At 50.6% G+C, this 15,485-nt stretch overlaps 1 pseudogene; it reads left to right on the forward strand.

Annotated features, from left to right (window-relative positions):
- The first annotated feature begins 12,509 nt into the window (after positions 1–12,509).
- Positions 12,510–12,790, forward strand: Rpl39l4 (ribosomal protein L39 like 4; annotated as a pseudogene).
- The last annotated feature ends 2,695 nt before the right edge of the window (positions 12,791–15,485 follow it).

Genomic DNA, 15,485 nt, shown 5'->3' on the forward strand with positions numbered 1-15,485 from the left:
CTTCACACATTAAGTTCTCGTGCTTTCTACTAAGCCAAGTGGGAACGGGAATTAATGAGGCTGATGCCTCAGAGGCAGTGAACCAACATCATAAACAACCTCAGAGGCCTTGGGCTTCCCTTTTTAAATCATTTGTTGTAGCAAAGTCATGGGCACAGAAGCCACGATGTTCCAGCCCCCCCCCCTTTTTTTTAATATCTTGTGTATGTTTCCCTGGGTCATTAAAATATTCTTTTACTGGGCCATCATTTTTAATGGCTGTATGGTATTCCATCACAGAGAGGTCCCATAATTTATTCATCCAATCTCTGTGTTGGACCTTTGAGCTGTTTCCTGGCTTTCAGCCTCATAAACAAGGCCGTGACGAGCATCTTTGGACATAAATCTCTGGGTCTCTCTCCAATTGCTTCCCAGCTGAGGGAAGGATGTACTCTTTTACCACATTTTCTGAGGTTGCTCATTTTCTTCCCCTTGTTCTCAAAGATGATTAAAAACTTTTAACCCAAATTTGTTTCCATGGCCCTTGGGTTATCCATCATGTGATGTCAGAAGGCCATCTCTTTTCTCTGTGCCCCTGTGTCGAGTGAGGGTCCGGTGAGCTGGTCCTTACAAAATCAAGGTCTGCTGGCTTCCTGGAGGTGTCCTGGGCCATCCTTAAGAGACACACAAAGGGCTAGGGGTGTAGTTCAGTTGGTAGATCACTGGCCAACACACATGAGCCCCCATTAGATCCCCAGTACCATATACTCTGAGCATAGTGGTACACACCTGTAATCCCAGCATTTAGGGAACGGAGGCAGGAGGATCAGGAATTCCAGGTCTTCCTCAGCTATACAGTGAGTTTGAAGTCAACCTAGGCTACCTAAGACCCTGTGGAGGCTTAGGTATGCCCCCCAATAGACTCGTATGTTTGGATATGCCCGGGCATGGGGAGGGGCACTCTTAGGAGGTATGGCCTTGTTGGAGAAAGTGTGTCACTGTTGGGGTGAACTTTGAGGTCTCCTATGTCCAAGCTTGGCCCAGTGTGGAATCAGTCTTCTCCTGGCTGTCTTCGGATCAAGATATAAAACACTCGGCTTCTCCAGCACCATGTCTGCCTAGACACTGCCGTGCTTCCTGCCATGATGATGATGGACTGAACCTCTGAAACTGTAAGCCAGCCCCAATTAAAATGTTTTCTTTTATAAGAGTAGTTGTGGTCATGGTGTCTCTTCACAGTAATGAAACCCTAAGAAAGACCATTTCTCAAAAAAAAAAAAATTTAAAAGTCAATAGATAAAATTAAAAGATGCCCAAGGTATAGGAAGAGGTACTGATGGAAGAGAAGCCCTAGTTCCAGTATCCTGGGTTGGGCTGAGCTTAGAGAGGGACTCGGAGAAAGGCATGAGGTAAGAATGGGAAGATACAGCCTGGGATACCAGGGAAGTGTTTCCAGAAACAGTGGTATTTGCATGAGTGAGGTAAGATACGAGCAGGAGGAGCAGTGAGTATGTGTAATACCCAGTAAGAAGTCTCAAAGCCCACGCCCACAGTGACTCACCCACTCCAACAAGGCCACACCTCCTCCAACAAGGCCACACCTCCTCCAACAAGGCCACACCTCCTCCAACAAGGCCACACCTCCTAGTAGTGTCAGTCCCTGGGCAAAGAGTATACCAACCATCACAAGGTGTAACTTGGGAAGGAAGCCCCTGAGAGGCTGAGGCAGGGGTATGCTTAGCTTGCAGAGGAGGGCAGAGGGAAATGAGAGGAAGGTAAAGTCAAGAGCTTAGCTCTACAATGCCCTCTTGCTGGGACAGACCACAGGGATACAGTCTGCCAGATGCCCAGTGAGGGCATGTGACTGCTCTGTCTCCCATAACAGCTCCGCTAGCCAGGGCCGGGAAGCTGCAGACTGAGGGACGGTTGAGAGGTTGAGGGAGACAGGACAGACCCTGCACTCGCACTCTTTCATGTAGAGTGAGACCTCTGCCACACTGGCCGCCCAGACAGATAGTCAGGCCACACACTCGCCCACAGGGAAAACTGTCATTCCTGCTCGCCCATGTGAAGGGTGGCTTTTGAAATGCTAGCACTGGATCCACAGGTGACCTTCCAATGCAGCCCAGGTGGGAAAGGCAGTCCCCCAAGCCTTAATCCACTGACAGTGACCTGAGGGGACACTGGGCTGCAACATGGAGCCAGGATAAGGCACCAGTCTCTGAGGTGGCCCTTCCACTGAAGGCCTTAACCCCATTACCACACTAGGGTGGCAAGACACTAGAAAAACTGAGGCAGGACGTCTCACCCAGAGCCACACAGCCAGCAGCTGGAGAGGGTGGCTCATCCAGAATCTATCGCCCACTGAGTTTAGGGTTCCTTGGGTTCATCTAGATGCTGATGGGAACGTACAGGCAAAGGCTAGGTCTGGGAGATGGCTTGGTCAGTGAGGACTTGGCTCTAACCACAGAGCCCAGGTCAGAAGCTGAGGAGGAGGATGCACTTGGATTCCTCGAGCTGGGGAGGTGGAAAGTGAGGATCCTGGGGCTTGCTGGCCAGCCAACCCAAGCTATTCTTTGAGCTCCAGGCCAATGAAGGACCCTGTCTTAAGAAGCAAGGTAGATTGTAGCAGGGTTGATCTCTGGTCTCCACATCACATAGTTTAAAAAGGAGAGTAGGAGAGTGAGAGACAGACAGACAGACAGGCAGATAGGCAGACAGACAGAGATCAGAATTACAACCAGGCTTGGACTGGCAGATCTGAGACATCCACACACACCTACCTGTTCACTGAGCTTAGCTAATCAAATACAGCAGCTCCCTGCCTCAGTTTACCCATCTGTACATCAGGGTGTAAGATGTCTTGAATGAAAGCAGATGTGCAGTGCCTGGTGGGCGGTGCCAGTGTCCTTATTAATATCACTAATGTCACAGTGGGGTATGCATCCCCAGTCTGCCGGGTCACATGATAGGTAGCAGACGATTGCTAATTTCCCTCTCATTCTCGTCTGGCTCTTGAAGCTCCTTAAGACCTTTCCTGTCTTAAGAATTAATAATAATTCTTTAGCCATCATCCCACAGTCAGCCCTGCAAGGGAAGCCTGGGTAAGAACTAAAGGAGACCGGAGGCCCTGGGAGGACCAGCCCAGGTCACCCAGCAAGAGTGAGAAACCATGACTCGATCCAGCTCCTGACTCTCAAAGTAACCTCTCCCCACCCAACCATGCCTACTTTCACCCGCCCAGAGAATCCACCTCTCCACTGAGCTCAGAGAGCCAAAGAGCTGTGCTCAGAGGCCAGGGAACAGGACACAGGTCAGGGCTTGCTTCTGTTCCTTGTCTCATCTTTCTTCTCATTTGCCTTATGGGGGACCCAAAACCTGGTGGTCAAGACTACCCACTTCTCCCCACCACCCCACCCTGATGCTGTTAAAATTCCTCAGTCTGACCACAGGATCCCACCTCTCCTGTTGCACTGCAGAGGCAGCCTGGAGATCCCACTCGCTTGAGGCAGGATACAAGCAGGATACATTCCTCAGAGGGAAGCCGGGTCCTTCCCACAGCAGCGACAGCCTTGGGTAGGGGTTGGGAGAGCAGCACCATCCTGTTGCTATGCCCAGCCTGCAGCCTTCCACGGGCTACTTGTCTGAAATGGCACAAGGGACTCCAGGTTTTGGAGAAGAGGACTCCCTAATCAGCTTTCCCCACTGCCATACACTTCCGAGTTCCACCTTGGAAGGCCTTCTCAGTGATGCAGTATCCCAGATTCATATACCCCACACATGTACATGCACGCTTGTGCACGTACACACACTTCTATCCCTCCTGGCAGCCTTCAGGGCACAGGACCAAAGTCAGAGCTCCTGGCCCCAGGCAAGGTCTTTGTAGGCACACCTCTGCCCTTGGCCCTTGCTGGCAGCCCCTCCTCCATCTCTGTGGCTCAAGTCTTCCCCACACCCTGCAAGAAACACATAACCCAGACCTGCCCATTTCCCAAATGACGGGGATGATAGCACCTCACAGATCCTGATATATTCCCTCTGTTGTTATCTCCTATGCACCCTTGGTTTTTGGTGTTTGTGTGTGTGTGTGTGTGTGTGTGTTTGTGTGTGTGTGTCTATGTGTGTGTGTGTCTATCTATGTGTGTGTGTGTGCGTGTGTGTCTGTGTGTGTCTGTGTGTGTATGTGTGTGTGCATGTGTGTCTGTCTGTGTGTATGCTTGTGTATGTGTCTGTGTATGTGTGTCTATCTGTGTGTGTGTATGTGTCTGTGCGTGTGTCTGTGTGTATGTGTGTCTTTATGTGTGTCTATCTGTGTGTGTCTATCTGTACATGTGTGACTGTGTCTGTGACTTTGTTGCTGGGCTTCTTTTTAGGCTCTGCTTCTCCCACACACACCTCTAGGGAGACCCACTTGGACCAGGGCCTGCCACAGTCTCTTAATCGATGAGCCTAGACTTGTAGAACGGGCACCACTAACAACTCGAAACAGAGAGTTCCTTTTCTCTCATTTTTCCCCATCAGGAAATGAAGGGACAATAGAGGGACCCCTGGGGGAGAGAAAAAGTGGCCTTTGGACATAGGCCCAGGTCAGGGATAAAGACCTAGAGTGGAGACTGCCATTTTACGATGGAGAAACCAAGGTGTAGAGTGCCTCAAGTCCCTGCAGGAGAATGCATGCCCTTTGCTGATAGCCTGTGAGACCCCACCCCCATCTCTTCCTATTGCTGCTGTTGTCATCTGGATTTAACACTAGGGCCACTCCTACTAACACTCCAGAGTCAGTGTGAACACGAGGAGTCATGTTCAGCATCTCCTCTAGCCCAGGCGAAGTTGCTGTAGAGGGCTGGGCCAGACAGCCTTTGTGCCTGGGGACAACAATGCTAGTGAGACCTGCAGGTCCTGCTGGGTCTCTGAGTTGTACCCCTTCTGTGGACTTTGGTTTTCTCCACAGTGAGCAACTCTGAGAGTATGTAAGAGGGCACGGGTGAACATGCTACCTGATACTGACTTAGCCAAGGCTAGTCCCTTTCCTCATTTTATTTACTTAGGGAGGCAGTGCTGAGTCAGCATCTATGTAATTTCCCCACGCCCATCCCCCCACCCCCTACCCCTAGACTGACATTAAACTCATGATCTTCCTACTTTTGCACCAGAAGGCTGGGATTACAGGTGTGGCACCATGCCAGGCCAAGAGTGGGCGTGCCAGACTGTGCAAGGCATTAGTAACAAATTTAAAAAGGCATCACTATTTTCCAGATGGTATCCCGACCTCTCCCTACCCCACCAGCACTGCCCTGGTCCCACCCCATGCTTACCGTTTTAATCCCCAGTTGCTCCTCTAATAAGCACCTGCTTACATCTCATTGTAGCTTAATTTACCTGCCTCTGGGAATTTCTTTGTTGTTTTGTGTGTGAGAGTGTGTGTGTGTGTGTGTGTGTGTGTGTGTGTGTGTGTCTGTGTCTGTGTCTGTGTCTGTGTGTGTGTCTGTGTGGTGTGTGTCTGTGTGTGTGTGTGTGTGTGGTGTGTGTCTGTGTATGTGTATGTGTGTGTGTCTGTGTGTGGGGGGGTGTGTGTCTGTGTGTGTGTGTGTCTGTGTCTGTGTGTGTGTGTGTGTCTGTGTCTGTGTGTGTCTGTGTGTGTCTGTGTGTGTCTGTGTGTGTATGTGTATATGAGTATGTGTGTGTCTGTGTCTGTGTGTGTGTGTGTGTGTGTGTGTATGTGTTTGAGACAGTTTCACCGTGTAGCCCCAGCTGTCCTAGAACCCGCTATGTAGCTCAGGCTGGCCTTGGCCTTGCAGCCTCAGCCTTCTAAGTGCCAGGGTTTCTGAGCATGCTATTTCATAAACATCCAAATATTTCCCCCATTTAAAAAATCGAATTGTTTGGGGCTAGAGAGATGGCTCAGTGGTTAAGAGCACTGACTGCTCTTCCAGAGGTCCTGAGTTCAAATCCTAGCAACCACATGGGCAGCTCACAACCATCTGTAATGAGATCTGATGCCCTCTTCTAGTTCATCTGAAGATAGTATGTGTGTGTATGTATGTATGTATGTATGTATGTATACATATGTATATACACACACTCATGTATACAGATATACTCATGTACTTGAAATAAATCTTTTTTAAAAATTAGATTGTTTGTTCCCAATCTTCTGCCAGTGTCCCTTCAACGCTGTTCCCAAACCTACAATCTTTTTGCCTCTTACTTTTCCAAGCTTAGAACTTCAGCTTTCTGACACATTCCAATTTATCAATTTCCTTCTATCCCTAGATTGCTACTTTTTTCCCTGCATCTGTTGAGATGACCACACAATTTTATTTTTCAGCTAAGCTCCCGCATGGCAAACCATTGCCGGGTTTTGAAGTGGTTTGCCAATCTCGAGTTTCCGGGGCATGCCTCATCCGCTCGTGAGCTATTGGTGTTTAAAGCACTTCACAGAAGTTTGCTAAACTTTCATTAAAGATTTTTATATCTGTGTTCGTGATATTAACCTGAATTTTTGTTAGACTTTGAAGCATTCATCTTCTGGTAACAGCAATATTCTGTGGATGAAAAACGAGAAGACTCATCCCACATCTGTGCCAAGCTCTTTTTAAAGACATTTTAACCTGTTTGTGTTTATGGTGTGTATGTGGAAGCATGCATGCGTGTAAATGTTCTCGGGCAAGTGTTCAGGTGAGAGTGTAGACACGAGCCTGTGAAGGTCAGAGGACTGTAACCATGTGTGTTTTTTTTATGTCCACCCCAGTTCCCAAATAATGACACGAGGCTTATTTATTTATGAATTACCTCCTAGGCCTTAAGCTAGGGTTGGTCCTCAACTAGCTCATAACTCAATTAACCCATTTATACTCTTCTATGTCTGCCACACAACTGACTTCTGAGTCTGGGTAGCAAATCTTACCCATTCAACACTTTCCCAGAGTCTTCCCCTCTCTCTCTCCCTCCCTCTCCCTCTCTCTCTCCCTCTCCCTCTCCCTTGCCCTCTCCTTCTCCCTCTCCCTCTTCCTCCCTCCCTCTCTCTGGCCCTCTTCCTCCCTCCCTCCCTTTCCTTCTGCCTCTCTCATTCCCTCCCTCCTTCCCTCCCTCCCTCCCCCTCCCCCTTTTTCTTCCTCCCTTCCCCTCCCCCCTCTGCCTCACCTTATTAGCATCTGATTTTTATTGACACGTGAAGCTTCTACACGGTAAATAGGAGATTGCCCCTACAGAAGACTACCTTGGACGTTGGTCCTCTCCTTCCTTATCTTGCTTGAGTCAGGGCTTGTTCACAGCTGTACACTCCCAGCCCCCTGACCCCTGAGCTCCTGGGGATAATCCTGTCCCCCTCCTCCTAGCTCACTGTAGGAGTGCTAGGGTTACATATGAGCACCATTATGCCTGGCTTTCTGTGGGTCCTGGGAATCCAGGCTCCAGTTCTCACATACGTGGATGCAAGTATATACACCGTGCCATCTCCCAGCCCCTCAAGCCATCCTCACTGACTTCTGAATGTTTGTGCTAGCTGTCTGTCACTGCAACAACATGCTGTATGTCTGAACTGACACCTCAAGGAGACAAACCCTGCTCAGCACCTACCCTTCTCCCATCCTGTGTCCCAGGAGAGGGAAATACCAGAGCTCACCATTGAAAAGGGAGTAGATCCGTATATACACACATAGGGAAATTCCCAGGATCCCACCCTGGAAGCCATTACCCTTAAAACAACAATTTTAGAAAATGGTCACTGCCTAGGTATGGCCTAGCCTTCGTGCATCTGTTTGCCTTGGTCCACTAGAAAGAGTAGGCCAAGAGAGGAGGGGACACAAAACCAAGGCCCAAACGAGGGACTCTCTGCCTCCTCATATCTGTAGTCTCATTACCTTGAATGAGCTCTCCACTCTTCAGTGAGATCCCATGCTGTTTCTTCAAAGCCAAGGGCAGGTTTAAGACCCAGGAGTTAGGGGCTGGAGAGATGGCTCAGTGGTTAAGAGCACTGACTGCTCTTCCAGAGGTCCTGAGTTCAATTCCCGGCAACCACATGGTGGCTCACGACCATCTGAAATGGGATCTGATGCTCTCTGCTGGTGTGTCTGAAGACAGTGACAGTGCACTCATATAAAATAAAATAAAAGTCTTTAAAAAAAAAAAAAGATCCAGGAGTTCTGAGCTTTGAAACCAGGGTACCAAACTTCCATCAGACTCCCTGTGTGGTTCTTGCATGGGAAGTAAATATAAGGTCCCTCACCCTGGAAGGCGTTTGTCCTGTTTATTTGCTCTTTGTGGGTGTGGGTGTGGGTGTGGGTGTGGGTGTGGGTGTGGGTGTGGGTGTGGGTGTGGGTGTGGGTGTGGGTGTGGGTGTATGTGTGGATGTGTGTGTGTAGAGGACAAAGCACAGCATAAGGGAATCAGTTCCCTCCCGTGCCGTGTAGGTTCTGGAGATGCAGCTCAGCTCATGGAGCAAGCGCTGAGCCATCTCAAGAGTCCTGGTACTATTTTAACTTTGTCACTGTGAAAACTAACATCTGTAGTCACGGCGTGCCGTCTTGACTCTGACAGAGATGTGTCACACAGTCACCTGCTACTTCTCAGAGCATACAGAATCGACGTCGTAATGACGCTTGGACTAACGGGAAACTGAGGCACAGAGAAGCGAGCTAATTTGGGTACAGCTCCAGAAACAGGAGACTGCAAGGCTGCCCTGCTTCCCGCTCCGGGGAAAACCTGCTCATGTCAAGCAAACCAGCAACCGCATCCTAGCCGGCTGTTCACAGGAACTTGGGAAAAGCAGAGTGAGGTCACTGTGCCTTCCGACAGATGGGGACACTGAGGCACCATATCCGAAATCCCTCAGCAAGCCCAGAACAGAATCACTGAAGCTTGCTGGATCCTTGGAGTGACTTCTGTGGCAAAGCTCTAATGAATAGTAGAAGCTATGTTGTTCCCATGGAAACTTAACTGTAAAGAAAGAAAAACCAGCACAGACAGCATCAGATGTGGCTTCCGGAGTCACTCAAGTGGGACCCACCTCTCGCAGGGAGCAGGACACTCTGGAGCAGTGACTCTCAACCTTCCTAACGCTGTGACCCTTTAATCCAGTTCCTCATGCTGTGGTGACCCCCGGCATAAAATTATGTCCATTGCTACTTCATAACTATAATTTTGCTCCTGTTTTGAATCATCATATAAAATCTGATATGCAACTCCTATAAAAGGGTGATTCGCCCTCCCAAAGGTTGAGAACCACTGCTCTAGAGTCTGTACACTCTCTCCTGTAGGCCGAGTTTGCTCCAGCAACAAGCTGAGCGGGCATTGCTCTACCTGGCTTACAGACGAAGAACCTGACGTCCCAAAGACCCTTACATTCCAAATCGTGACGTGTGCCCCACGGATCATCAGGCACTTCATGGACGCCCTAGGCAGGAATGTAAGATGGCGACGCGAGTGGGCAGAGGTGTTCACCACAGGGGAAGGGAGGAGCATGAGCTCAGCCGGGCCCTCAGAGCCAGAGCTAATGCTAAGGACCTGATAAGGTAGAGGGTGCGGGGGAGCCCTAGAGAGCATCGGCCTGAAGACCTCTCTCTTGGGCACTAGCTGGGACTGATCCGGAAGCAAAGGGGCCCCAGTGCCTTCCCCAGAAGCAGTGGTATCTGGACCCAGGTAGAGGCCAGTGGCCTTTTTTCTGTTCCTCTCACCTTTGACATTGAGATCACAGGCAGGCCTGGGCTGTACCACCCTGGGAAACTTGGAATCTGAACTCACTAGATGCTTACTGAGGCTGACCCAGGCCAGCAGCACAGGACACAGACCCTTGAGGACTTCCTCTGAGCCTAGTGCTCTGAGGCCTCTTGTGGGGTTCACAAGCATTGAATGACCATGGTGACCAGACAGATCAGAATAACAGGTGGAAAGAGAACCAGGGTCAGCTGGTGGGTGTGGCCGCCCCACCTGCACAGTCCACAGGAGCATCTCCACCTGGTAGAAAGACTGAGGGTCTGAGGCACAGTGACTGGCCCAGGCACTCAGCTGGCCAGAGACGGGCCACCAGCCCAGAACAGAACGGACTCACTTTTGCTCCTGGACCCTCTGCTTAGTATCTCTCGATGATGAAACGCTTGCCTAGACCAGAGAGTGATCGACACTTTACATTTCTACTCTTTAGATTCCCATAATCCATCCTTGAAAAACAGACTATAGTAGAAAGGTTAGAGGTGAGGAAAAGGCATAGAAAACCTAAGTGGCTTGCTGAGAGCCATATAGACAGAAAAGTTTGACCATCTGGGAGGCAGAGGCCTGAGGTTGATATGAGAAATCAGAGTCAGGCCAGCTGGGGAATGTAGCAGCCATGAGACCTGAATGGCTGAAGCACTAATCCTGGAGGGCTCTCTAGAGGAGGCAGCCACTGCATAACCCAGGGGCCACAGAACACTTTCTGCACTTGGCTTCCGCTACTCCATTACTCCCAGGCCTCCGGAGGCTTAAAGGAGAATGCATGTTTCTGGTTGAGCATCCAAACGCGGCAGGTCAAGATCCTGTGTTTCCATGGCAACCATATCCTAACAGCATCCAATAAAGGACATTGTTTGGCTGCTCGTAAGCACACAGGAACTTTTGATTTTTGCTGAAGGTATTGAGAGTCACCCTCCCTAACCCCTCTCCAAGAGCCTCTCTTTCTCCTTGGAAAAATAGACACTGCCCCACCAAAAGCAGGGGATACAAGGGAGGGCAACGTTCACAAAAAAGAGGGAGAAATTGGAGGGAGGGATCCACACTAGCGTGAATAGAGGTGCCCAGTCAGACCTTAGATAACAGGAATATCTTCATTTCCCAGACAGAAAAAGTAATTGCTCACTAATGGTGTAATTCAGAAATTAATTTATGCTACCTTCTCTAATACGCCATCATTAATCGACTGGCTGAGGGAGGTGGGAGGTGTCCGCTGGGGTCTGCTGTGCTCAGAGTTTGACCTGTGTTTGATGGACAGTTCCACGCCATGGAGAGAGCTTGCGACTGGGAGTTGGGTGACTCTGGGTCACGGCTTGTCTGAGTGCTGACCGGGGCTTCACTTGAGCAGAGCTCTCCCAGCATGCCTTACTCATGCCGTCCGTGCCTGATGTGGCTGCAGCAGGCTTGGCAGCCCTGAGCCCCTCAGTTCTGCCCACTGTCCCCAGGTATGGCCTCTGGGAATCTCAGAGCACTTGGTTTTCCCAGGCTTGGGCTGGCCTTCAGGAAGAAACCCTGCTAAACACTAACCCAGACTTGTTCAGCTCCTACATGGAGGCTTGGGCCTAGACAGGGGAAGGCATAAGGTTCACAATGGAAGGGAACTTCCCCATCCTCTGTACCTCCAGTGCCTAGAATACAGTCAGTATTCAGTGGGTACTTAATAGTTGCTTGTCGAGTGAATAATGGTCTGGTGTTAGATTACTAGAACTCGCAGGATCAGCAATGTAGGAGGCTTTCCATGGTAACAGCCCAAGAGCCTGAATGGGTTTGACCCGCTGGGAATGGAAGACCAAAGAGAAAGGAGCCAAGAGGGTCAAAGGCCACATGACCTTGGGTGGAGACATACCCTAGGCCACCAGGTGCTAGTGCAAGAAAGCCAAGGGGTCACTTCAGTGGGGCCTATCTTTCCTTACATGTCTCACATCCTGACTGTGCTGGCTGGTTTTGTGTGTCAACTTGACACAAGCTAGGGTCATCAGAGAGGAAGGAGCCTCAGTTGAGGAAATGCCTCCATGAGGTCCAGCTATAAGATATTTTCTCAAGTAGGTAGTCAATGGTGTGGTGGGGGGCGCAGGGGACAGGCCATTGAAGGTGAAGCCATTCCTGAGCTGGTGGTCCTGGGTTCTATAAGAAAGCAGGCTGAGCAAGCCATGGGAGGCAAGTCAGTAAGCAGCACCCTCCATGACCTCTGCATCAGCTCCTGCCTCCAGGTTCCTGCCCTGCTTGAGTTCCTGTCCTGACTTCTGATAATGAATAGCAATGTGGAAGTGTAAGCTGAATCAACCCTCTCTTCCTCAACTTGCCTCTTGGTCACGCCATTTCTTTGCAGCAGTAGAAACCCTGAGAGACTAACCATCTCAGGAACTCCTCCCCATAGTCTATGACGCCAGCTAGAGTGGAAGGTAATCACTTTCTTCAACTGACTAAATACCTGAGGGAAATAATTTAATGGGAAGATGAGAGGTTTTGTAAGATTTGATTTGTGCGCGATTGCCAGAAGGGGACATTCAATGCCCCCGGAGCTGGAGTCACAGGCAGCTGTGAGCGGAGTGTGAGTTCTATAAACCCACATCAGGCAGGCTTTCTGCAAGCCTTAACCACTGAGCTATGCTCCAGCCCCAGGAATTCTTTAGCTCATGGTTTCAGGGAAGGAACATGAGAAGGGATGGGGCAATATAGAGCACCCCAAGGAGAAACCCCAGTAACCCACTTTTCCCATACAGAGTCCCACAGCCTCCCTCTCACTCCCCCTCAGCATCCCCTGACATCCTAACTCCAGAGCCTCTAGAGGGCTATCTCTGGGGATGTCTTCCCAGACACCCTCAAGCGTGCACTTCCTGATCTAGGCATCTCTCAGTCCAGTCAAGCTGTTGACAATTGGAAAAGAAAACACCCTCTTCTCCTTTCCTCCGCCATCGTGCGCTCGGCACCTGATTCAGGTCCTCGCCATGTCTTCTCACAAGACTTTCAGAATCAAGCGATTCCTGGCAAAGAAACAAAAGCAAAATCGTCCTATTCCTCAATGGGTTCGGATGAAAACTGGTAACAAAATCAGGTACAACTCTAAGAGAAGACACTGGAGGAGAGCGAAGCTGGGTCTGTAAGGAGTCGCACTACGGCAAGACTGAGGATTTGTACTGAATTGTGGTCGTCAATCAGTCCGACCAGATGGATTTCAACATTTTTAACCTAGAGACTTATTTGTGTCTGAATTAATTTGTCCAGTAATAAAATTTAGAACCTTTCAAAAAAGAAAATACCAATATCACACGGTTGTCCTCATTTCACAGAATTGGCAAAGGGGGTGCCTGGCAACAAGAGCCACTTGCGAACCCAAAAATCACCACTCCAAGCACCTGCACATCTGCCCTCCCCAGCATCCAGTGACCTGTGAGCAGCCCGCTCTTTCTCTACAACGTGCTAATTCTAACCCCACACCCGATCTTGCCCTGAGAGGCAAGCAGAGCCACCTGGTACTGCTTCACAAACCAGGCAGGGAGGTTGTGAGCCCTCCCTCTCCCCACCTCAGCTCAAGCCTTTGACTGGCAGTGGGTTGACCTAGTGCTGGCAGGAAAGGAGGCCCAAGGAACCCGGAGAGTACTGAAGCGTGGCCAGTTTGTAGTATTGTGAGAAAACTACTAGATGCGTGAGATCTGAGGGTGCCAAAGAGTAACCTGCCCATTTTACAGATGGGAACCTGGAGTCACCAGCCTGGGCTGGGGACAGGGTAACTAACAGCACTCAGCCAAGAAAGCCACACTTCCTAGTGGGCAACCCTTGGGAGAGCATGTCCAGCAAGATTTCATACCTCGTGGACCAGTACCTCTGAGCACACTCCTTTAACACGGGTCTCACTGTACCTGGATGTACCTGGTGGGACAGGATGCCCCCTGAGGATCCCATATGGTCTGAGGATAGCCCAGCTCTGGAAGCAGAAGGACAGGAAACAGCAGGACCTGAGATATGACTCATGGGCCCTACGAGAAGCCAGAAGAAAGGAACACAGCAGAAACAGTGTTTCCCACCCAGCTCTCTCCTGCTATTAGAGAGGAACTACAGAGGCACAGAGGAGAGCTGGAGCATTCGGCATGGTTGCCCTGGCGACGCCAACTGCCCACAGCCACTCCCGCCCATGACAAATAATAATTATAACCCTTGGTGCCAATGGACACGCAAAACAGTTCTCTATACCCAGGGCAGCGGGAGGCAGAGGGCAGGCGGAGTCACGCAGGCTTTCAAACCTAGGAAGTCATGTCTACCTTCCATCTCTACCCCACCCCGTGCCCTCAGCAGTAAAACAGAGTCAAATGAGTCAGGCTTCATGGAACTATTCCCGCTAGAGGAGGCGAGTGACCCTGTGTCCATCGCTTCAGGCTGGCGAGCCTCTCCGTCTTCCAGCCTCCACCCCTCGCAGAAGTCCAGGTGTCTCCCACCACCCTGACCTCCGGTGAGCACCGAGTCTTGGCACAAGCCTACTACGTGACAGATTTATCACCTGCCCAGAGCTACAGATGGTGCCAGCTCAAAATGGCCGCCTCAGACTATAGCTGCCTTCGTCAGCAGCTGCTCTGGCTGCTCCTACCACCATGGTCAGCATAGCCTCGTGGATACACCTACTTGACTCGAAGACAGAGAAGCACATACCTGTTCGCAGAGGTCTGTCACCCTGGGACACACACGAAAGATCACATGTTGGTGCTTTTCCCAATCAAGCTCAACGCTGAGGAAAGGGAGAAAGTTGGTGAGAATAAGTGGTGAATCTCATCTAGGCTGACCCAGCATCATTGGTCCACATTACACAGCTCCTCCATCCTTCCATCCTCCCAGGAGATGCTCCTTCAACGATCAGACTTGGCAGTAAGGGACCGGAGGAATGGGTGCAGGGTATCACAGGAACCCACAGCAGGCCAGGGTCAGGGCATGCTAGCATTGAAGGGGGGCCATGAGTGCGTTGGGGTAGAGCTTGCACACTATAATCTGAGGTGTCCGGGTTTCACTCCCTGGAGACTTGGTCTCTCTAATCCAGTGTGCTGGTCCTACTGAGGGTCCCGAGTCCTCCTCATGAGGAAGCTGCCACGACAGAACAAGAAGCTCTCACCGCAGAGTCCGAGTTCACTGCGGCAGGGGAATGCCTCTGAGAAGTTGGGAAGCTTTTGGCCTCCATCAAGCACAAAGCAAAGGAAACTGTTCACTTCCTCTGGGTCAAGGCCAGCTCCAAATTGTAGGGGGGGTGGGGAGGATGTGTCACCAACTCCTGTGCAATTGTGAGTGGTTGCCCCGGAGACACTGTCCTCCTCCGTGCCATGGAGGAGGGAGGAAGGACAGTAGGTGATCTTTGTGAGTTCTGCCTCAGAGCCCAACCACACTTGGTGACCACAGGACGAGGAATGGGTCGCTGTACACATTATCCTGCTCTGAGGTCTGGAGCTGTAATTTCACAGCAAGGCTGTTGATTGTCCTCCAACCGTTCACGCCCGTCAGTACAGCCTCATTCTGAAAACAAGTAGGAACCATTGAGAACCCAGAGCAATCTCAGGCATGGTTCCCCTACCCCTACCACCACCACCCCCCAATCTCTAGAAGAGAACAAAAAACCCAAGAGTCAGGAAGACTGATGGTTGGTGCTGGGTTTGGTTTGACCTACTATTTGATTTGCATAAAGCATCCTGCTGCTTCCTGGAAGCCGCTGGGAGTTCCTGAGCCTACAGGGCTAGAGGGAAATGATGGGGGAGGTCCTTTCTCAGTCCCCTGAAGCAGGTGAGGTGGCCCTGGGGTGGAGGTGAGGACAGGGAGCAGAGAGG

The sequence above is a fragment of the Rattus norvegicus genome, chromosome 20 (genome assembly GCF_021556685.1).
Source record: "Rattus norvegicus strain SHRSP/BbbUtx chromosome 20, alternate assembly SHRSP_T2T, whole genome shotgun sequence".
Classification (NCBI taxonomy): domain Eukaryota; kingdom Metazoa; phylum Chordata; class Mammalia; order Rodentia; family Muridae; genus Rattus; species Rattus norvegicus.